Here is a 20,718-nt window from a genome sequence, read left to right as displayed (position 1 = left end):
CTGAGGGCTCCCGAGCCCCTGCCTGCCGTGCCTGCTCTCCACGGAGGGACAGGAGTGAGGGACAGAAATGTGAGGCCACATCTGTGATGATGTGGACAAGGCAGGTTTTCGCGTGGTTCTAGACAACCTCCTGTGTTTTTCACTTACATCTCTGAATCACCTGTCAGAAGCGATTGTCAGGATTCTAAGAGGCAGCATAACCAAGCACCCAGCCTGGTGCCAGGCACACAGGAGGGGACAACGGGTGAAAATATCACCTCAAAAGCTGGGGATGGGAGGGATGGGGGAGGAAAATCTTTCTGAGCATCTCCCATGATGCTGCCTCCCTGAGTCCTCACAGCAGGAACCTGGCATATGCCTTGTGGTCACTCCCATTTTACAGATGAGGAAACTAAGACTCAAAGAGAGTGCGGGGTTGGCCCAGCGTCATTCAGGCAGTAAGTGGCCGAGTTGGCATGCAAACCCTGATCTGTTCGTCTCCAAGGCCTCTTCTTTCCGCTCATAGGAGACTGAGCACTCTGATTTTCTGTGGAAAGAAGGCTACCAATGGCCAGCAAAAAGACAGACCCACAAGGCAGACAGTTAGTGGCAGGACGTAGATTCAAGCAAAATCTCTTAAGCCCCAGTGCATCCGCCACATGGAGAAACTTGAGATCATACCCCCTCGGGAAGAGTCCATTTGGAACAACACTTTTAGAGGTGTGCTAAATCATGGTGCTGTAGCCGTTTCTTCTCTGCAAGATATGTCCCTCTATGTCCTCCCATTTGATCCTTACGAAAATGCTGCAAAGAGCATGGAGCAGGAATTTTATTCCCGTTTGACAGAGAAGGAAATCAAGTCACTGTGTGACCTGGGGCTAGTACTTACCCTCTCTGAATCTCAGCATCCCTACAGGTAAAATGAGAAGGTTGAACAGTGGTCACCCCAAATTCTTTTCCATGTGTGTGAGTCATTGAATTTGCCACCAAATATTGAGTGATATTGAAATAAACACGAGAGGGAAAGGCTAGAGACGGGGAGATAACTCACATTATGTGCATATGATGTGTAAGGCACTTTGATAATAGTAATAACTCACATTGATCAGGTCCCCACGTGTCAGGAACTATTCTAAGTTCTTTAGATACAGTATATTGTTAAATCCTATGTCACAACTCTATGACATAGGTACTATATTTTTTCCATTTTATAGATGAGAAAACTAAGGTTTAGAGAGAGTAGATAATTTAACAAATTCTATAGAGCTAGTTCAAGAACTTGATATGAGTCTCTGATGCCAAAATTGATGCTTTTAACCACCTTCCCTAATGATTGACATATATGCATCATGACACTTAGTCTTCATGTCACCACAGGTACCGTCTTCCACATTGGGCTTGGCTCTGGGTAACGCAGACGCTAAACAGATGTAAAGTTGAGGTCACCTTTTTTCCCTCATTGCAACAATACCACTTCCCATGTCAGTACATCTTCTTTAAGATCTTCTTCCAAATGGATGCAACCTTTTATTGCTCATTTAATCATTTCCAGTTTTTTTTAAGTAACAGCAGAGTGAACAGTGTCATGCGTTATCTTTTCACCCTTCATTTTGAATTCTTTTTAAGGATGTATTCCAAGAAGTGGCGGCACGGAGGAAAGGATATAAGGGTTTCTTTTGGTACTTGAAACATGTTCCCGAAATGCTTTCCAAAAGTGTTGTACCGCTGGCACCACCACTAGCCATTCAGGAGTGTGCCAACCTCATCAGTTTTCATTTTTACTAATTTAACATAAAACTTTGACATTAGTTAATTTCTTTGATAATAGGAAAAGCTAAACACGTTCCCATATTTATTTTCTAAGTATATATTCTTATGTGACCTGATTTTTCATGTCTCTGCCAATTTCCCTCCCCTCCAGCAGAACTAATCACAGCTTCCTTGGTCTTCTCGTAGGACCTGGTTCCTACCTCTGCTCTTGGGCTCACCAGAGTGGCAATTATTGGCAGTTATGGGCTCACATATGAGCTCCCAGAGAGAAAGGGCTATATCTTCCTTCTAGAACTTGCCTGTCTGTAGCCACTAGTTACATGTGGCTATTAGGCACTTAAAATGGCGCTAGTCCGAATCAAGCTGTGCTGCAAATGTAAAATACACTGGATTTCGAAGACTTAGAGAGTAAAAGAAAAGAATGTAAACCATCTCAGTAATAATGTTTATATTGATTACATGTCAAAATGATAACATTTTGGCTAGGTTGGATTAAATAAAATTAATTATCAAACAATTTCACCTGTTTATTTTTACTTTTTTTTTTTGCTGAGGAAGATTGTCCCTGAGGTAACATCCGTGCCAATCTTCCTCTATTTTATATGTGGGGTGAGCCACAGTGTGGCTTGATGAGCAGTATGTAGGTCCACGCCCAGGATCTGAACCCACGAACCCCAGGCCACCAAGGCAGAGCACACGAACTTAACCACTATACCACCGGGCCAGCCCCTATTTTTACTTTTTTAGTGTAGCTACTAGAAAATTTAAAAGTATAGTTCCATCTTTGTACTATATTTCTGTTAGACAGAGCTGCCTAGAACCCTGGTGCTCAATGTTTTCAGAGAGGTGATTCATTAAATATTTGAGAATGGATTTACAAGCTCTTAAATTCTTTCTTAACAATTTGATTGTGGCTCTTAGTTAAAAGTTATCATCATCATCATCCCTTTGTCATATTTATACTTCCCTTAATTAACATTTTGTCATATTTACCCTCCCTTTACCATCAGTGAGACCAGTTGAAGATTGTCATTAAAGGCAGCCATGAAGAGACAAAGACCAGCAATATGGTTAGTCCAGCAAATATTTACCGAGCATCTGCTGTTGCCAGGTACTTTCTATAGACACTTGGGATAATCAATGAACAAAGTAGGCATAGGTCCTCCCCTTGAGAAGCCACCACGGGGTAGAAACAGCAAGTTAATGACATGGTATATTAGGAGGTGACAGGTGCTGTGGCAAATGAGAGAACCGAGTGCAGGCGAGGGGAGGAGCAGGTTGCAATACTGAACAGGTGGCTGCCGCGTGTCTCATTGAGAAGGTAAGATTTTAGCAAAGACTTGAAGGGGTGGGGGGAGTGTTCCAAGTGACTCCCTGGGCAAGAGCATTTCTAGGCAACAGGAATAACTAAAGCAAAGGACCTAAGGCGGGACCATGTAACTGAAAGGGAGTCAGGAGACCCAGGCTCTCCTCTCTGGGGCTCAGTTGCCCTGTGTCTTCTGGAGCTCCTCTTTCCAGGTCCTGTCCAGCTCAAATGCGCAGAACGACACCACTACATCCCTCAGCACTGCCCACCCATGCTCATCCCCACCCGAGCGGAGGCTTCGGAGAGCTCTCTGGTTATCTGAATTCTAGAAAAGTCTTTACCTGGAGCGCTGGGGAAGGGGGCCAATGGAGACAGATAAGGCTTATTTATAGATCAGGACAGCCTGTGGGCTTCTTTGCAAACCTGGCTCATCTACAGCAGGAGCAGCCAGTTGCTGGAAGGATCATCCCAGGGGAGCGGCTCGGCTTGTTTGCCAGCCAGCCCAGAGCCCCCTCCACTGAGGGAGTTAAGAGAATGGCAGGACAGACGAGAATCAAGGGGCAATCCCTTCCTAATTGGTTTCCCTGACACCTCTGCCATTACTATCGCTTCTCCATTCTGCCACACGGGTCTGAGCATGTCATTTCTGTGCTTAAAAGTGTCCCAACCAGCAGCTCTAAACCCAAGCCTGGCCCCAGCCAAACGCTTCAGCCTCATTTCTTTTTCTATCTAGACCCTTCCCAGCACATCCCACTCTCCCTGCAAGCCCCTCTCCAAGACTCACGGTGCCCCAGCATGCCTTTGCTCCTGCTCCTCCATCTGCCTAAGACGTCCCTTTCCCCTTGTCCACCTGGCAGACCGCACACACTCCACCTCAAAGGCTCAGGTCAGACGGCCCGTTCCCTGAGGAAATAGGTCCTGGAGTCAGACTTCAAATCCCAGCTCTGCCACTTCCTACCAGGGGTCTGTGGCATGTTCCCTAGCCGTCCTAAGCTTTGGTTTCTCAACCATAGAGTGGGATGAGAATAAACAGTACAGACCTCGTGGAGTTGTGAGCACTGAGGGGCCTAATGCGTGTGAAGAGTTTCTCACAGTAGCGGGCACACAATAAGGAGTGACACTGTTACTATTTTTAAATATTATTATTATCATTATTACTTTATCAACAACTACTGCTACTCTTACCAATGCTCACCCAATGCCGCGGTCTGAATGTTTGCATCCCCCCACCCCCAAATTTCGTATGTTAAATCCTAATCCTCAATGTGATGATATTAGGAGGTGGGGCCTTAGGGAAGCGATTCACTCACGAGGGTGGAGCCCTCATGAATACGATTGGTGCCCTAATAAAAGAGGCCCCCAGAGAGACCCCCTAGTCTGCCATGTGAGGACACAGCGAGAAGACACCAACGATGGGGTGGTGGGTCACCAGACACCAAATCCGCCAGCACCTTGATCTTGGACTTCTCAGCCTCCAGAACTGGAAGAAATAAATTCCTCTTGTTCATAAGCTACCCAGCCTGTGGGATTCTGTTATAACAGCCTGGACAGACCAGGACACCCGGGCAGGATAGATCCTCCCTCCAGTGGATTCCCACACATCCTAGTTTGGGTGCCCTGAACTGGGTGTTGGTTCCTTCAAAATCAGACTGTGAGATAAGGGCTTGGATGCAAGGAGTTTGTTTAGGAAGTAATCCCAGGAAGAAAAATGAGGAAGCAGGAGAAGTGAGACAGGGCGGAGAGAAGAGCAAATAAAAGGTGGGTTCATGAGAGGGTTATCCTTGTGCGCAACTGACGCGCCATCCCCACTGGGGCCCCTAAGAAAGTGCCTCATCTGTCAATCAGACAATGATACCTGGAAACCCAATACTGCCCAGTCTTGGAATATTTCAGAGAAATTGGACCACTGCTGAAGGGAACTCGTACAACCTGATGTCAAATATCTGTCAAAAGAAACTCAAAAGTTTGCAAACTCTTTGATTTAGCAATTCCACTTCAAAGGATTTATCTTAGGTGAATAGTCCTAGATGTACATAAAATACAGCTAAAAGAGTTTTCATGTCCAGAATTGCTTATAATAGTGAAAAATTGGACACAATATAAACATCCAAGAGAGTGGATAACTAAACCATGGTTCATCCTCACATTGGAATACCCAGCAGCCACTGAAAATGATCTTGTACAACAATATTTAATATCGTAGAAAACTGACCATGATATTGTTCAGTCATTAATAGCAGACACATATGCACATAAACTAATATGTATGAAATGACCTAATAAGAGTGTTAGTGTAATAAGCACACACGCACCCAGGGACACACACACATGCACACACACACACACACATGCATACACACAAAAACCTGAGAAGATAATGACTATAATGATGACAGTGATAATAGCGGAGTAGATGAATTGTATTTTAATTTTCTTTTTTTTTTTCCTTATCTGCATTTTCAAAATGTTCTCCGGTGCTGTCGTGTTATAGGGCTGCTCTGACAGCACCAGGCTGCCAACACAGAGGGGCTATAAGAGATGGAACATAACTCACCTTGCTGTCTGTCCAAACAGGCTTGTATTTTCCTCTAATATGTAAGGTCCTGAGATCAGGCATCTCTGGGAAACCGGCTTGCCTCCATTCCCAGGCAGCCCACCTGGGGCATGTGCATCTCTGAAAACACACGGGCTTTTCTAATAAAAAGATACAGCCCACAACCAGCAAAGGAAATTCAGTGCTTTTCTCAGTCAATTTCTCCATCTCCGACTTTTAATCATTGGAAGAGAGCTACCTGCTGGTTTATGTGGCTTGAAGCCTGATTAGAATGAATTGATTCTCTGAAATGACCAGTAGATTTTAATAGGGAAAAAAATGCAGTATTTACATGAGGCTTTCTAATCTCTGATCTTTAGGTCCTTTTTGATATCATTTCACGTTCTCTGACTATCCTTTGAGGTGGGATTCAGGATGTAGGTAAGGAAAGGAGGAGACTGTATGGACAATCTTTACATTCACTCAAAAATATTTTCTGATTTTTAGAGGAGGAAGGGGGCCTTTTCTGGTTTTTCTCTCTCACAATAGGATTAAAGGAACTTTCATCCGTTTGATCTCTTCTAGTGCCTTTGTCTACTCCCTCCCTTGATAGCTTCTCCCTAAGAGGAGCTCCTGTCACCGATCAGAGCCTGGAGTGATCACCGGACCGCGTTTTACTAGCAGCTGGGGCTACAACGCCCCTTCGCCCTCTTCCCAGTTCCTCTGTCACAGGGCAGGGCCTGCTGGACCCAATTCCCTCTCCGTGCCTGACTCTGTGCCTACCAATGGGAATGTAGTGCAAACAGGTAAAGGCCATCCTTACCCGTGCTGCTGATTGGGTTAAGGGACTTAGAGACAGCTCTGTAGGCCCAGACATTCTAGATTCAAGGGAACAGGGAGGAGGAAGCCCCATTTTTTTCCTCCTATCCAGCTTTTATCGAAGAAGGCCTCCATTTGGGGGTTTTATGGTGCCTGCAGGGCATTAAGCAAACTCGTCCTTTGTTCTCCATTTGACTTCTGTTCCTTACATATGACTTGGCCAAGAATCCATGGAGTAGCGTGGATGAGTGGGAGGATTTACTCTCATCCTGTGAGCTTAAATCTGAACACCCACTATGCGCCAGGTATTGTGCCAGGAGCTGAAAACTCGAGGAAGACACCATCCTTGCCCTTGAGGGGCTCATCGCCTGTGGGAGGAGGCAGACATGCGAGCAGATACACGTAATAATAAGTAGACTGCAGCGTGATCAATACTCTAATGCAAGAATGTACAAAGTGCGGGGGGCATGAAGAAGGGCAAAGCTTCCATGTAGCAGAGGGGATGGGGAAAGAGACTGGAAAGGCTCTACGGAAGAAGTGACACTCAAGTTGCATCTTGAAGAGTGGATAGAGGAAAGAAGGGAAGGAGATTCTTGGCAAAGGGAACAGTATGTGCAAGAAAAAGAGATGTGACTGCATGGAACATTCTAGGAGAGGTAAGGCACAGACTTTTGGGGTCGTAGTGATTTTCTTGTTAATTCGCCTAAGCTCATTATAAATTAAGGCAGTCATTCCTTTGTCTAGCAGTGTTGTAAACTGGAGGCCTAGTCTGTAGCAGTGTGTGGAGTAGGTTATGGTGGGGAAAAGCTGGAGATAAGGCATTAGTGAGGAGGCTCTTCATCCACTTGAAAGCAATGCAGACCCAAAGCAGGTGAGTCATAGCAAGAATGCGTCCCAAGTGAGTTGCATAGTCACACTTTGGTATGTGGCAAAAGTGGAAGTCAAACCAGAAGGTTAACATACTGCATCCTAATGTAGTGTTCTTCGTCCTACTCATAGTGTAAAGCCTGGAAGGGTCTCGAGTTAGGAAAGGATTGGCTGCCTGTGGAACTTTTAAGAGGAGAAATACGGAAAGTTTGAAAAGAAATGTCTTCTTTCCCGCGTCCGCTAAAAACCTGCTCTTCTAATGGAATTCCATGTGCTCACAGTTCAGATGAGAAAGCCTTTGGTAACCAGGAAATCAGAATGAATCTTTTAAAATGTGCTGGACCATTAACAAAGGCTTCACGGAGAATCTGGGACTTAATCTGGTCTTGAAGAATGAGTAGGATTTGGGTGGGTGGGTGCCATGATTTGAATGTTTGCATCCCCCCAAAACTCATACGTTGTAATTCCAAGGTGGTGGTGTTAATGGGTGGGCCTTTGGGGGGTGCTTAAATCCTGAGGGTGGAGCCCTCATGAATGGGATTAGTGCCCTTATAGACGGGGCTCCAGGGAGATCCTCAGCCCCTTCGACCATGTGCGGATACAACAAGAAATCTGAAACTCGGAAGAGGGCCCTCACCCAACCATGCTGACACCCTGATCTCGGACTTCTGGCCTCTGGAACTGTGAGAAATACATTTCTATTGTTTATAAGCCACTTGGTCTGTGGTATTTTGTTACAGCAGCCTGAAAAGACTAAGACAGTGGAGAAGAGATTGTCACAGCTGTCCCGGGAGAGGATTCCTTCACGCTTCTACCAAAAAAGTCTAGGCTTAGTACCCTTCCTCAGGTGAGCCTTCTTTGGTTTCAAGAACAAAATCAAAACTCAGTCTAGCTCAGTGAAAAGGGAAAGATTTATAGGAGAGATAATGGTGTGTTTCAGGGGCCACCACTTCAGTTACAGCCACTTGCAAAGACTGGCTCTCTCTGAATCTGAGTTCTCAGAAACAGATCTGATTGACCTAAGTTGACTCTGATGGTCAACCCAAGCCAATCAACTCTTGCTAAGAGTCTGTATCCCATGGGATAAACATGGCGGTTTTGCACAACTATCAAAAAACAAGGCCAGTGTAAGCTGGACTATACCTCCCAAATTCATAGTCCTTTCATATGCTCAAGGTTCTTTAGCTCTATTGTAGAGCTAAAGATTCAGCTGAAATCTGTAAGCAATTAGAAATCTTAATTCAGTGTGGAAAGTACAGTTGCCAGATTTAGCAAATAAATATGCAAGATGCCCAATAAAATTTGAATATTTAACAAAAAAATTCAGGATGTTCCATGTGACATTTTGGACCTATTTATACTAAAAAATGCTTCATTGTTTGCCTGAAATTCAAATTTAACTGGGCATCCTGTATTTTATCTGCCAACCCTAGTGGAAAGGTGGTACTTTTGCAGGACTCTGAATTCTTGACATTTCCGAAATAATGATCACGTCTCTGGGAATTTAAATGCCCGAGACAGATGTAAGGGTTTTAAATATGCCAAATCGAGGACACCGTGAATGAAGCCGGCATCCGAGAGCAAGAGGTGGACCTGAATAATTATCAGTGAGTTTAATTGCTTTGTTGCAGAGAGTCGGCTTATTAAGGATGCATTGCAATTCTGGAGTGGTTGGCTGAAGAACTTGAGTAACAACAGATGGGAAATCCCTCACTGCAGCCGTGACCTTTACCTGTCATGCTGGCACACACAACCACATGCAAGAAGACATTATTATACCTCCAGATGCCACTCTCCAGAGCCTATGGACAGGGAATAGTGGGTTCCCCTAGGGCTGGCCTGGGAAGGTGGAGGGCCACAATGGCTACCCAGATGGGTATATGGCCTCTTTGTCTTATATGGGTCTTTTCATGACTTCACTCTTCCCTATGTATGAAAAGGACACTGTTCTTCATGTTAAATAAACTTGAGTACTGGTCCTGCTGCTACCTCTTACAAGCTTTATGAGCTGGAGCAAATCACGAAACCACTCTGAGGCTCAGTTTCCTCATCTGTGAATTGAGAATAATGTTACCCACCTTACGGTCATTGGGAAGAGTCAATGACCTCCTGCCTATTTAAGTGTCAGATTCCGTGGACCCCAGTCCCTCAAACTCATCCTAGCCTCCCTCCTCCCTAATATCCGAGTCCTCAAGGCCAGTCATTTTAATAATAGCCTCCCAGTCACGTTAAAATATATGCCTTGTTCATGATCCTACTCTGCTAATCACCACCCTTAGAGATTTGTTATCCCACTGTCTCCACCTCTGAGCCACCCAGCCTGCTGGCATCAAATCATAAATTATGTTATCAAATCATAATAAATCATGTTATCCAGCCCCGGGTGGGCTCTCTCTGTGCTCCATAATCCTTTTACTCTTCTCCAATGGACCCACAGCTCAGAGGCTTCACGGCTACAACAGAAGCAGGAATTTTGTTTTCATACCGCACATGTGACAGGAAAGAGGAACAGAGAAGATGGGGTCTAACCCTTGGAGTCTTGTCTAATCCCTAAGGAGAGAGGCACTTTGAGAAGAGCTGAACAGACAGCTTTCATGAAGGATTTTCTGAAGTATGGGGTGAACTGGGGAGCCAAGAAGTGTGGGCAGCAATCAGAATCCCAATGACATTCTTCACGGAAATAGAGCAAAGAATGCTAAAATTCATATGGGGCAACCAAAGACCCCGAATTGCTAAGGCAATCCTGAAAAAAAAGAACAACGCTGGAGGTATCACAACCCTGACTTCAAAATGGGCTACAAAGCCATAGTGATCAAAACGGCATGGTACTGGTGCAAAAACAGGCACACAGATCAATGGAACAGAATTGAAACCCAGAAATAAGTCCGCACATCTACTGACAGCTAATCTTCGACGAAGGTGCCAAGAACATACAATGGAGAAAAGATAGTCTCTTCAATAAATGATGTTGGGAAAACTGGACAGCCACATGCAAAAGAATGAAAGTAGACCACTATCTCACGCCATACACAAAAATAAACCCAAAATGGATCAGACTTGAAGATATGTCCTGAAACTATAAAACTCCTGGGAGATAATATTGGTAGTACACTCTTTGACATTGAACTAAAAAGGATATTTTCAAATACCATGTCTTCTCAGACAAGGGAAACAAAAGAAAAAATAAACAAGTGGCAATTCATCAGACTAAAGAGCTTCTGCAAGGTAAAAGAAACTAGAATCAAAACAAAGAGACAACCCACCAACTGGGAGAAAATATTTGCAAGTCATGTATCTGACAAGGGGTTAATCTCCATAATATATAAGGAACTCACACAACTGAACAATAAGAAAGCAAACAACCCAACCAAAAAATGGGCAGAGGAGATGAACAGACATTTTTCCAAAGAAGATATACAGATGGCCAATAAACACATGAAAAGATGTTCAACATCACTAACCATCAGGGAAATGCAAATCAAAACTACACTAAGATACCACCTTACACCTGTTAAAATGGCTATAATCACTGACTAAAAATAACAAATGTTGGAGAGGGTGTGGAGAGAAGGGAACCCTCATACACTACTGGTGGGAATGCAAACTGGTGCAGCCACTATAGAAAACACTATGGAGATTCCTCAAAAAACTAAAACTAGACCTACCATATGATCCAGCTATCTTACTGCTGGGTATCTACCCAAGCAATTTGAAATCAACAATCCAAAGTAACATATGTAGCCCTATGTTCCTTGCAGCACTGTTCACAATAACCAAGACATGGAAACAATCCAAGTGCCCATTGACTGATGATTGAATAAAGAAGATGTGGTATAGCTATACAATGAAATACTACTCAGCCGTAAAAAAGACAAATTCATCCCGTTTGCAACAACATAGAAGGACTTGGAGGGAATTATGCTAAGCGAAATAAACCAGACTGAGAAAGACAAAGACCAGATGATTTCACTCATATGTGGAATATAAACAAACACACGGACTAAGAAAACAGTTCAGTGGTTACCAGGGGAAGTTGGGGGGGACAGGGAGTAAAGGGGAGCACTTACATGGTGACAGACAAGAAATAATGTACTACTGAAATCTCACATTGATGTAAACTACTATGAACTCAATTAAAAATCAAAAAAAGAAGAAGTGCGGGCAGCTTCTGCAAGTTGGAAAAGCCACCAAAAAAATTCTCCCCTGGAGCTTCCAGAAAGAAATGCAACCCCATCAATGCCTTGATTTTAGCCAGTGAGACCCATGTCAGACTTCTGATCTCCAGAACTGTAAGATAAAAAAAATTGTGTCATTTTAAAGCCACTGAGTTTGTGGTAATTTCCTATGGCAGTGATAGAAAATAATACACATCCATGAGTCTAAATTGTCATTAATAATTACTGAGTGTTTACTGGACACTTTTTTAAGTGTTCTACGTGTTTTAACTCATTTAGTGCATATAAAACTCTGTGAGGATGGTCTTTTTATTATCTCAATTTTACAGAGGAGGGAACTGAGGCACAGAGAGGTTTAATAACTTACCCAAGGTCAGTAAACGGTGGAGCCAGGATATGAACCAAAACCGTCTACTTCAGAGGCCTCATGTTGTCACCAGGCTGTGCCACTTCTCTCAGAGCACCAAGGACGGACGAGACGGTAGCCACAAAAACAAGTTGTGTCGTGATAGATTTTTTTCATATGAATCCAAAGTATTATTTATATTTTACATTATAAATAACATGTTATACAGTATCTATTATACTAAGTATATTATATATTATCGTGATTATTATCATTATATTATTGGTGAGGGAGCAGGGCATAAGCACAGGACAGGAAATCATGTCTTCAGAGTGTCCTCCTTACTCAAAATCCTACTTTAGAGTTCTACTTCCTAATGTCACCAATTACGCCCTTGGGTGTGGTGAGAGACACTTGACAGAGATTGTCTTATTTCTTCCTCACAATAACCCATATGGTTAATTACTATATTTACCGCCATTGGGTTTGTGAGGAAACTGAGGCTCAGACAGTTGAGGTAACTTGCCCATAGGTGGAGCTAGCGAGTCACTGAGTTCCAAGCTGACTGTGGGATTTCCCCCACTGCTTCTCCTCCCAACCTGCCTCCCGGCCCCCACGATTTCCTCAGCTCTCCTCACACCTCTGAACAGACCTCTGGACCCTCAACATCCTTCTCAAGGTTGCTCATTCTACAAATATTAAGTTCATTGAGAAACCACTCAGTGCCCAACAGGCTGTGCAGCCTCAGTGGAGAATGAGACAGGATGGTGACCACGACCTTGTTACTGAGGATTCTTTCTGTGCCCCAGCCAAGGGGCTCAACCCCAGATGCACTGACAAAGACGCTCTGCTTGACCAAACTCAGGTCAGGCTCCCCTGAGCCCTCTTCTCAGCTAGGCCTCAACCTTGGCCCCTGTCTTTGGCCTTCCCCGCCCAGTCTCAACAAAGACTTCTCTAAGTCAGCCCCCTGCCCTTGATATCTGATCAGTTTCATCCCCCCACTTTCGAGGTCCAAATCCTTGGCTTGCCTTTAGCAAGAACACCCCTATCCTTGATGTCTCCTCTTAGTAACTTTCCATCACTGACCCCCCCACTCTGCTCACTGGCTAATCCCACTCATATCTGTTGTATTTGCAGTTGTACTCCATCTCTCTCCCTTAGTGCAGTATCCCCATTGCAATAGTCTTGAAGAAAATCTCCCTTACCGTTTTAACAAGTGTTTGGAATAATTATTTCTTTAACAGTTAATTAATATCACTTGGGGCATTGTTTTTTTTAAAATTCTGAGGAGGCCTGGGCCTCACCCGAGGCCAATGAACCAGAACCATGGGGATGGCTCTAACATGCACTAGGGTTGGGAACCACTGGCCCAGGAGGTGTGCACAAATCTCCCGTGTGATGGAAAATCCAAGAGCTAGGCTGACTCTCAGTCTGGAGGGCCCCATGAATTCTTCCCGGCTGGGCTGACCTTCATTTATGCCCCACATCAGCCCTATCCCCACCTGAAAGAGGCTCCTTCGTCCAGCTCCACCAGGCTGCAGGCCGGGAACGCCCATGCTGTGTCACTCCTCCATACATCTGCTCACACGACCTCCTTTCCCGGTAGCGCCCGCTCCATGCCCCCTTGACCGCCAGGGAAAGAGTAATTATACTGAAGACCTCCCCTCCTCCAGGAGGCCTTCTCCAATTCTTCTTCCCAGGGATATAATGATCCCTTTTTGCTTTCTGCCCCCATGATGTTGTCAACCAGGCATTGTCACATCACCTTCCATTGCACACCTGGGACCCTTCTTGCCCTGTCTACAGGCCTGACAATGCATAGAGCGAACCACGGCATGTCACTAAAACCAGAAACACAGCTCCTCACCAGCCATCCTGGCTAAGGGCTTCGGGAGACTTGGTATTCGTGTCCACAGATGCTGGGTTTTCAGAAATTACCCTCTAAAATGAATACTGACACATGAGACGATACTAACAAAGCTCTCCATCAGGCGAAATGAAACTTATTATATCTGCCAGGAAACTGGAAACTTGGATGAACCTCAACCCTGAACACACAAATTGTTGATATCATCCAATATTAGGAATCCTACAACACGGAACATTGGATTTAGAGTCAAAAAACGTAGACTATAAATGAGTTCAGCCACTTTCTAAATGCATAACTTTGTGTAAGATACTTAATTTTGCTGGGTCTTAGTTTTCTCATCTATAAAATGGGGATTATAATGCTTCACCCACTTCCTCCAACAGGTTGTTTTAATCATTAAATAAAGCTTGGAAAAGTATATTTTCTTTAACTGTGAAGCCCTATACAAATATAAGGAAGAATTTTAATATTTTTACTAATTACTTGTGCTTCTGTTTTTCCTAAATTAGTATCAACATTTTTACATTTGTATGAAACCCGTTGAGATGTCCATTCAGAAATAATTGAGAAGTAAGGTTTATTTTAGAAAGATTGTGGGAGGATGGTATGTCTTTCTTTCTTTCTTTTAAGAAATAATATGCAAATGACTTTATCTGCTAAAGCTCATCCATAGAAACTGGAATAGACAACACCTTGCTCCTGAACAATACAGTTATGTGTAAATTGTAAATAATAACCAAAGGGAAAGAATAGCTAACAAGAGTAAGGAAGGGACAGCACATGATTAAATCTGGAATTTCAAAAAAGTTGAGGATCCAAAATTGGCAGTAAATACACATATATATGTATGTATGTGTATCTTACTTCCTTATCCACCATCTCTCTCTGTACAAACCAAATCTTTCCTTTCTGACGTAGTGGGGGGATGTATGCACGCACACAGTGTATGTGTGTATCCATGTGTTTGTGTGTGTTTTCCTTCTAGTCTTCTTTGCTTGGTTTGTTTGTTTGTCTGGCTTGGGGGTATTTGATTTTATTTTCGACAAAGTAACACACGCAAGTGGTGGTAAAGTCTAAGGGGACTACAGTCCTTTGGGAGGCTGCTTCACAGCTCTCTAGGGTTAGGCTAGAGGGGACATGGGCTGGTGGCAGATGACAATTCCAGAAGTGGCAGAGTTAGCAAGGGGGGGGGGGGGGTAACTGTTTTCTTCAAAGTCTTCTTGAGTTAGAAGGAATCTTAAAGATCATCTTATCCAACTCTGTGCACTTCCTCAATTTACAGATAAGGAAAACAAGATGACCAGAGAGGGAAAGTGTCTTGCCTAAGATCACAGAGCTTTTACAAGCCTTTCCTAAGCATCTGGCATACACAAAGCATTATTCTATTGCTTGAGGTGGTTCCAAGATGAATAGAGCATGGTCTCCATGCTTAAGGAGCTGACAGCCTAACTGAGGGGGATGTAAGCATCCTATAACACAAGACAGAGTAAAACCAAGACTAAACAGAAGGGCTTGAGAATGCTGGAAGAACTGGAAAGAATTTCTGATTGGAAAATTAGAAAGGGTTTCATGAAGAACGTGGCATCTGAGCCGCACAAAAGGATAGAGGGATCCCAGTCACAGAGTACACACACCGTGTCAACTGCTTGGGCATCCCTTTCGGAAAACAGCATCAAAATACCGGCTGATAAAAAAAATAACAATAATAAGACAAGAAAGGAAACTGAGAAGAAACACAGGCTGGGAAAAGCCAAGAGGAAAGCAGTCATGTAGAAGATGAGAGGGAACATCATCTCTAGAAAGAAACAGAGAGCACGTGCTGGTTATGGCATTAGTTTAAAACACAAAAAGAGAGTCAAAGAGCAAGTATTTTCTGATCATGCTAAGAAGTTAAAACAATTCAGTAGATTATTCAACCGATGATGATTGGTGCACTAACCTCACGTATATAAAATATAGATCAGCTCTCCACTTAACCTGGGGTAGGGGGGGTCAGCTAAGGGAGAAAAGGGCAAAGAAAAACAGTTTTGCACTGGATTCCAAAATGTATAGGGGATAAAAGAAATGTCACTGTGAGGGTGGGGACACTAAGGCCTTCCACAGGGGGCCAGGTCCGCACAGGGAATAATAATCTGAGAAACTAGCTGACATGACATCGTCACCCTAAGCGATTATTAAAGCCACAGGGTGGGGTGAGATGACCCAGCATGAGTGTGCAGGGTGAGATGACAGCCTGGCCAAGGACTCTGGAAAACTCCTACCTTTCAAGGGCAGGATGTAGCAAGGAAGAGTCAGTGGCGACTTGGACCATTGCAATTGCATGGCGTGGTGGGAGCACAGCATGGAGAACAGCAGTTTGGGGTGGATGCAAAACAAAGAATTGCCCTTAAAGCTGTCCTCCAGGTAGCTCCAAAGGGGACAAAAGCTGCTCGACCCAAGTGGGAGTCAGCATAGAATAATTAGGTGCTGGGGCAGACTCCGCATAGCAGGACGGGGGAAGCTCCTATAGACCTACGGAACATGTCTCAGGCTGCTGGTGGGAGGTAATTTGCCCCAGGACGGCTAAAGAGCTTCACAGAGAGCTTCACTCCATACCCCACCCACAACCACACACATTCATCATCATCATCACCATCATCATCGTCATCATCACCATCATCATCATCATCACCATCAGCAGCAGCAGCAGCATCATCACCATCCTCATCACCACCATCATCATCATCACCATCAGCAGCAGCAGCATCACCATCATCGTCATCATCATCATCATCCAGAAATAAAACATTTAATCAGGGCACCAAACATCCCAGTTTACACCTGCTGTCCCGGCACAATAATTGATGGCATCCCCTTTCACCCCACAAAGTATCCCAGTTTGGAAAACACATCAGCGGTTGCCAAAGGTTAGCGATGGGGTTGGGGAGGGTTGGTGTGACTACAGAGGGGCAGCAGGGAGATCACTGTGGTGAGGGAATAGTTCTGCATCTTGATTGTGATCACAGTTATACATGTTACACGTGGGATAAATGACATAGAATGGGACACACCCATCGTACCAATATCAATTTCCTGGTCACTATAGTTATATAAGATATAGCCATTGGGGAAAACTGGATGAAGAGTACACGGGTCCTCTCTATTATCTTGGCAATTTCCTGTGAGTCTATAATTATTTCAAAATTAAAGGTTTTTTTTTAAAAAAGTACTCTTCTAGGAGCATCCACTGAGTGCAGGGACAGGAACTTGGCAGAACTGAGATTTGTGGGGCTAGCATTTGCTTGGATCTGTGCAGTCACTAATAGGAATGAAAATCACTGCTGCTACAGACATGGTGCTGAGGAAGACCCTGTTCTCTGAAGTTTAGATTTACAAGAAAGGAGACCAAGAATTCTCTGCCAGTCTTTCATTAGCTCTGGTGTAAGAGAGTAACTGTTCCAGCCTGAATCAGCAGAGATAGATGTAACATATGGAAGGAGATCAGTGGATGACCCAGAATCAGTTCAAAGACAGCAAAGGAGATGAGGAAGGAAAACCAGCATTTCTTTTGGTGTCCCCTGGCTGTGAGCTTCATCAACGCTCAGGAAAGAGAGAATTAACAGTTAACCCCAGACCCACATCACAGGATAGCTGGAAATACACAGTTTGGTAAACTGCTTTTCGTTTATTCCATATGGTGACTTTTGTCATTCTCAACCACTCAGTTTATCTTCTCTTTCGTGTCACAAGTTATAAGAATCCCATGAGACATTTTTTAAAACCACTTCCATTCATTGAATGCTATGCGTCTACACCATTCACCTGTCACTTCACTTCAATCTTCACACAAACTTACAAAGTGGATATTATTATCCCTGTTTGGCGTATGAGAAAACTGAGACTCAGAGAGGTTAAGTAACTTGGCCAATGTCACACGAATAAATGGTAGAGCCAGGAGTCAAGCCCCAGTCACTCAGACTCCAAACTCGTGTTATCCCTGCCCCCCACCGGGCTACACTGCCTCTCCTGGGATTTGCAAGGCAGGGGGTAGCAAGAGTTACAGGGTCACCTGAGCTGGTGCAGCCAACTGCCATCAGTCACAATCTCATTGTTATGGTGTGTAGACCGGGAGATGCACCCCTGGGAGGATGACATCGGTGTGGGCCCTGTGCTCCATCCACCCCTCGTGTCGGGGGGAGCGAGGAGCCCCTCAGTTTCTCCCACCCCTCCCTTTTATCCTCGGAGGTATGGGTGAGGCAGGGGAGGGCCGTCCCCCCCACACCAGGAGCCGTGTGCTAAGCTCCTTTCTCAGGGTGCCCATGGGCTCCGAGCAGACCCACCCATTCCGTCTCCCCAGCCGTGGACTGCAGGTACATCAGGGGCCGTACATCTAACTGAGATCCTCGTGGGTCAGCCAGATGTCCCCAGCAACTCTGAACACAGGACAGGATCTGGGAAACCCAGCTACGACATCTCTTTCACCCCATCCTTTAGGTAAATGGCATGTGCCTCACATTAGAGAAAAGAAGAAAAGGCAGAATTTTCCTGGCCTGAGAACATCTCCAGCAGGGGCTCCGCTGGGAAAAGCCTGCAAAATCCACTAGCAACGAAATCGGAGGACACCAGACCAAGTCATTAGATCGGAAATTTTGAAGCCAAGAAAGGTGAGAGAAGCATCTGAGATGTGGCTGACATCTTGACTGCTAAGCTCCGCCAACAGCGCCGAGGCGTTCATCTTCTGCTCCCGCGACTCTGATGGGCAAATTGCGCTCTCTCGGGGTCAGCCCAGGAGAGGGGCGTGTGCAGTGAAGCAGCTCCGAGGTCTCTCAGCCTTTCTCCTCAGACATGAAGAAAGAGAGGGACTGAGAACGGCTAGTGGCCTTATAAAATATGCTTAGAAACTAGCAGCTATGATTTCTTCAAGTTTCCTTGCAAGCCCTGGGATAAGCATTTCACATGCACTTAACTCATTGCAGCCTCGGGACAGCCATGTAGAGAAGGGTAATTATCATTCCCATTTTACAGGTGAAGAAACTGAGGTTCGGAGACATCAATTTGTCTAAGGTTCCATTGAAAATAAACAGTACAGAGAGAATTTGAACCCAGGCAAACTAACTCTCGAGCCCACACTTTTAACTGCCCTTCTTCTGTCTCCCAAAGAGGATGATCGTGGGGAGGGAGTGAGGGAGGATCGGAACTAGACCCCAGGCCTACCCAGCTCCAAAGCTCTTGCCTACTCAAAATATTCCATACGTGTGGTCACTCGGGTGTGGCCCACACACGTGTGTGCACAAGAGCATCGTACAGCCAATGACCATGTGCCCCCTCCCACACACAGACATACACCCTGCTTTAAACGTCTGCCTTTTGCACATGTGTCCTTACAACATGTTTTTTGGGGACTGTGAGCTCAGGGGCTTGGAAAACCCAGAGTTGGGCTCTCGGGGCTGCTTCCTTGTGGCTCTGCATGAGAAGAGTTGCTGGCCTTGGCAGCTGAGGCCCACAGCCTATCTGAGCAACCAGGTAGCAACCCATGAATTCTGGGGCTGAGGTCACCCCCAGAAGGGGGTCCAATGCTCATGGAAAGATTTAAGTCCCAGCTAGACATGGACCTTGCCCCGGGCTCCCCAGAGCCCACCTCCTCTGCAGCTGAGTGATATCGGGAAAGTTATGGCCGCCAAACTCAAGACTGAAAATTGGCCAGCTTTTCTAGCCAAGCGCCTAGCAAGTTCAGCAAGACCTGGCCTTTGAACAAGTGAGGCAAAAGCATTGCTGAAATATAAGCCTCAGGTCTCATTTGTGAAAAATAAAACTCCCTAAGAAGAGCGGGGTGGGGGGGGGGGGGGGCAGGTAAAGAGGGACAACACAAAGGAAGAAAGGAAAGGTCCTGGAGAAAGGAGCTGGTGAGAGGAGAGAAGCCCTGAGGGGGAAACCATGAGCTCCAGGAAGGAGGATGGGGCGCCCCAGGCATCACAGCAAGCCGGAAGGGAACCAGCTACAAACATGAAACCTGCCCAGGATGGCAGCTGGAGCTGGACCTGACGGGGTTCCCTCTTCCATCTTCGTAGTCTCATCTGAGGGCCAGTGCAAAGATTTCTCCAGCAGATAGGGAGGTTTCTCAGCCCAAATACAAGTCCCAGAGGTGCACTGTCATTGGAGCCAGCCCCTGAGCCCCTCGTCAGAGCCTGGGAAGCAGAGGCCATGTGGGTCACACTACAGAAGGGCAACTGGGAGACAGTCATGGATCACATGCCTCCTTGCCGTAGAGCCCAGGGGAGGAGATTTGACCCAGGCCAGGTTAGGGCCCCAGCGACTTAGTAGGGGGTCTGATCTGGGCAGTATTGAGATAATAACAATAACAGAGTTGAACAATAATAAGCAAAGACTCATTGGGAGCTTAGAATATACCAGTTATCGTTCTGAACACTTGGATGTAGTGACTCATTTAATCCATCTACAAAATGGAGATGACCCATGCGTGATATTTCTCCTATGTTGTGAATATTAAATGAGATGATTATGTGAAATTGGTTTTGCGAAATTGATGAGGATAACAACGATAACGATAATGGTGATGATGAAGTGCTAGCAATGGTGTTGATGGCAGTGATGGAGGTGATGGTAGTAACGGAGGTGATGATGGTGGAGGTGCTAGTGGTAATGGTGGTGATGGTAATGCGCATTATAGTGCAGTAGGTGAAGGTACAGATTTGGAGTTACACAGAGACCTGGATTCAAGTCCCAGCTCCACCACTTACTCATGATGTGATCTTAGGCAATTAACTTCTCTGAGCCTCAGTTCCCTCATCTGTGAAATGGGAATGATATCACCCTTATGGTGTTGTTGGGAAGAGAGAAATGCATGTCAATTTCTTAGCACTTACCTGGCACTTGATACACCGTGGCTACTAGGGAGGAGGGTGGCACTGGCAACAGCAGCAGTGGCAATGGCAAAGATGGGGTTCCCAGTAAATGCCAAAGCGCTTCCCCATAGCAGAAGGTGAGTCGGCTTTTGATCACACTCTACACAACGCTTCAGCAGGAGCAACCGTAGCAGCCTTTGCTTGAGAGTAT

At 45.2% G+C, this 20,718-nt stretch overlaps 1 long non-coding RNA gene across 1 annotated transcript; it reads right to left on the bottom strand.

Annotated features, from left to right (window-relative positions):
* Positions 1-5,626: 5,626 nt before the first annotated feature.
* On the bottom strand, positions 5,627-20,654 carry LOC124227721 (uncharacterized). The gene is made up of 3 exons (XR_006885528.1): positions 20,529-20,654; positions 11,817-13,418; positions 5,627-5,729 (listed from the first exon to the last, which is right to left on the bottom strand). It is a non-coding gene; the product is annotated as an uncharacterized LOC124227721 (long non-coding RNA).
* Positions 20,655-20,718: the final 64 nt, after the last annotated feature.

The sequence above is a fragment of the Equus quagga genome, chromosome 16 (assembly GCF_021613505.1).
Source record: "Equus quagga isolate Etosha38 chromosome 16, UCLA_HA_Equagga_1.0, whole genome shotgun sequence".
NCBI classification, from domain to species: Eukaryota; Metazoa; Chordata; class Mammalia; order Perissodactyla; family Equidae; genus Equus; species Equus quagga.
The sequence above is the reverse complement of the archived record's forward strand: the minus strand, read 5'-3'. Positions and strand labels throughout refer to the sequence as shown.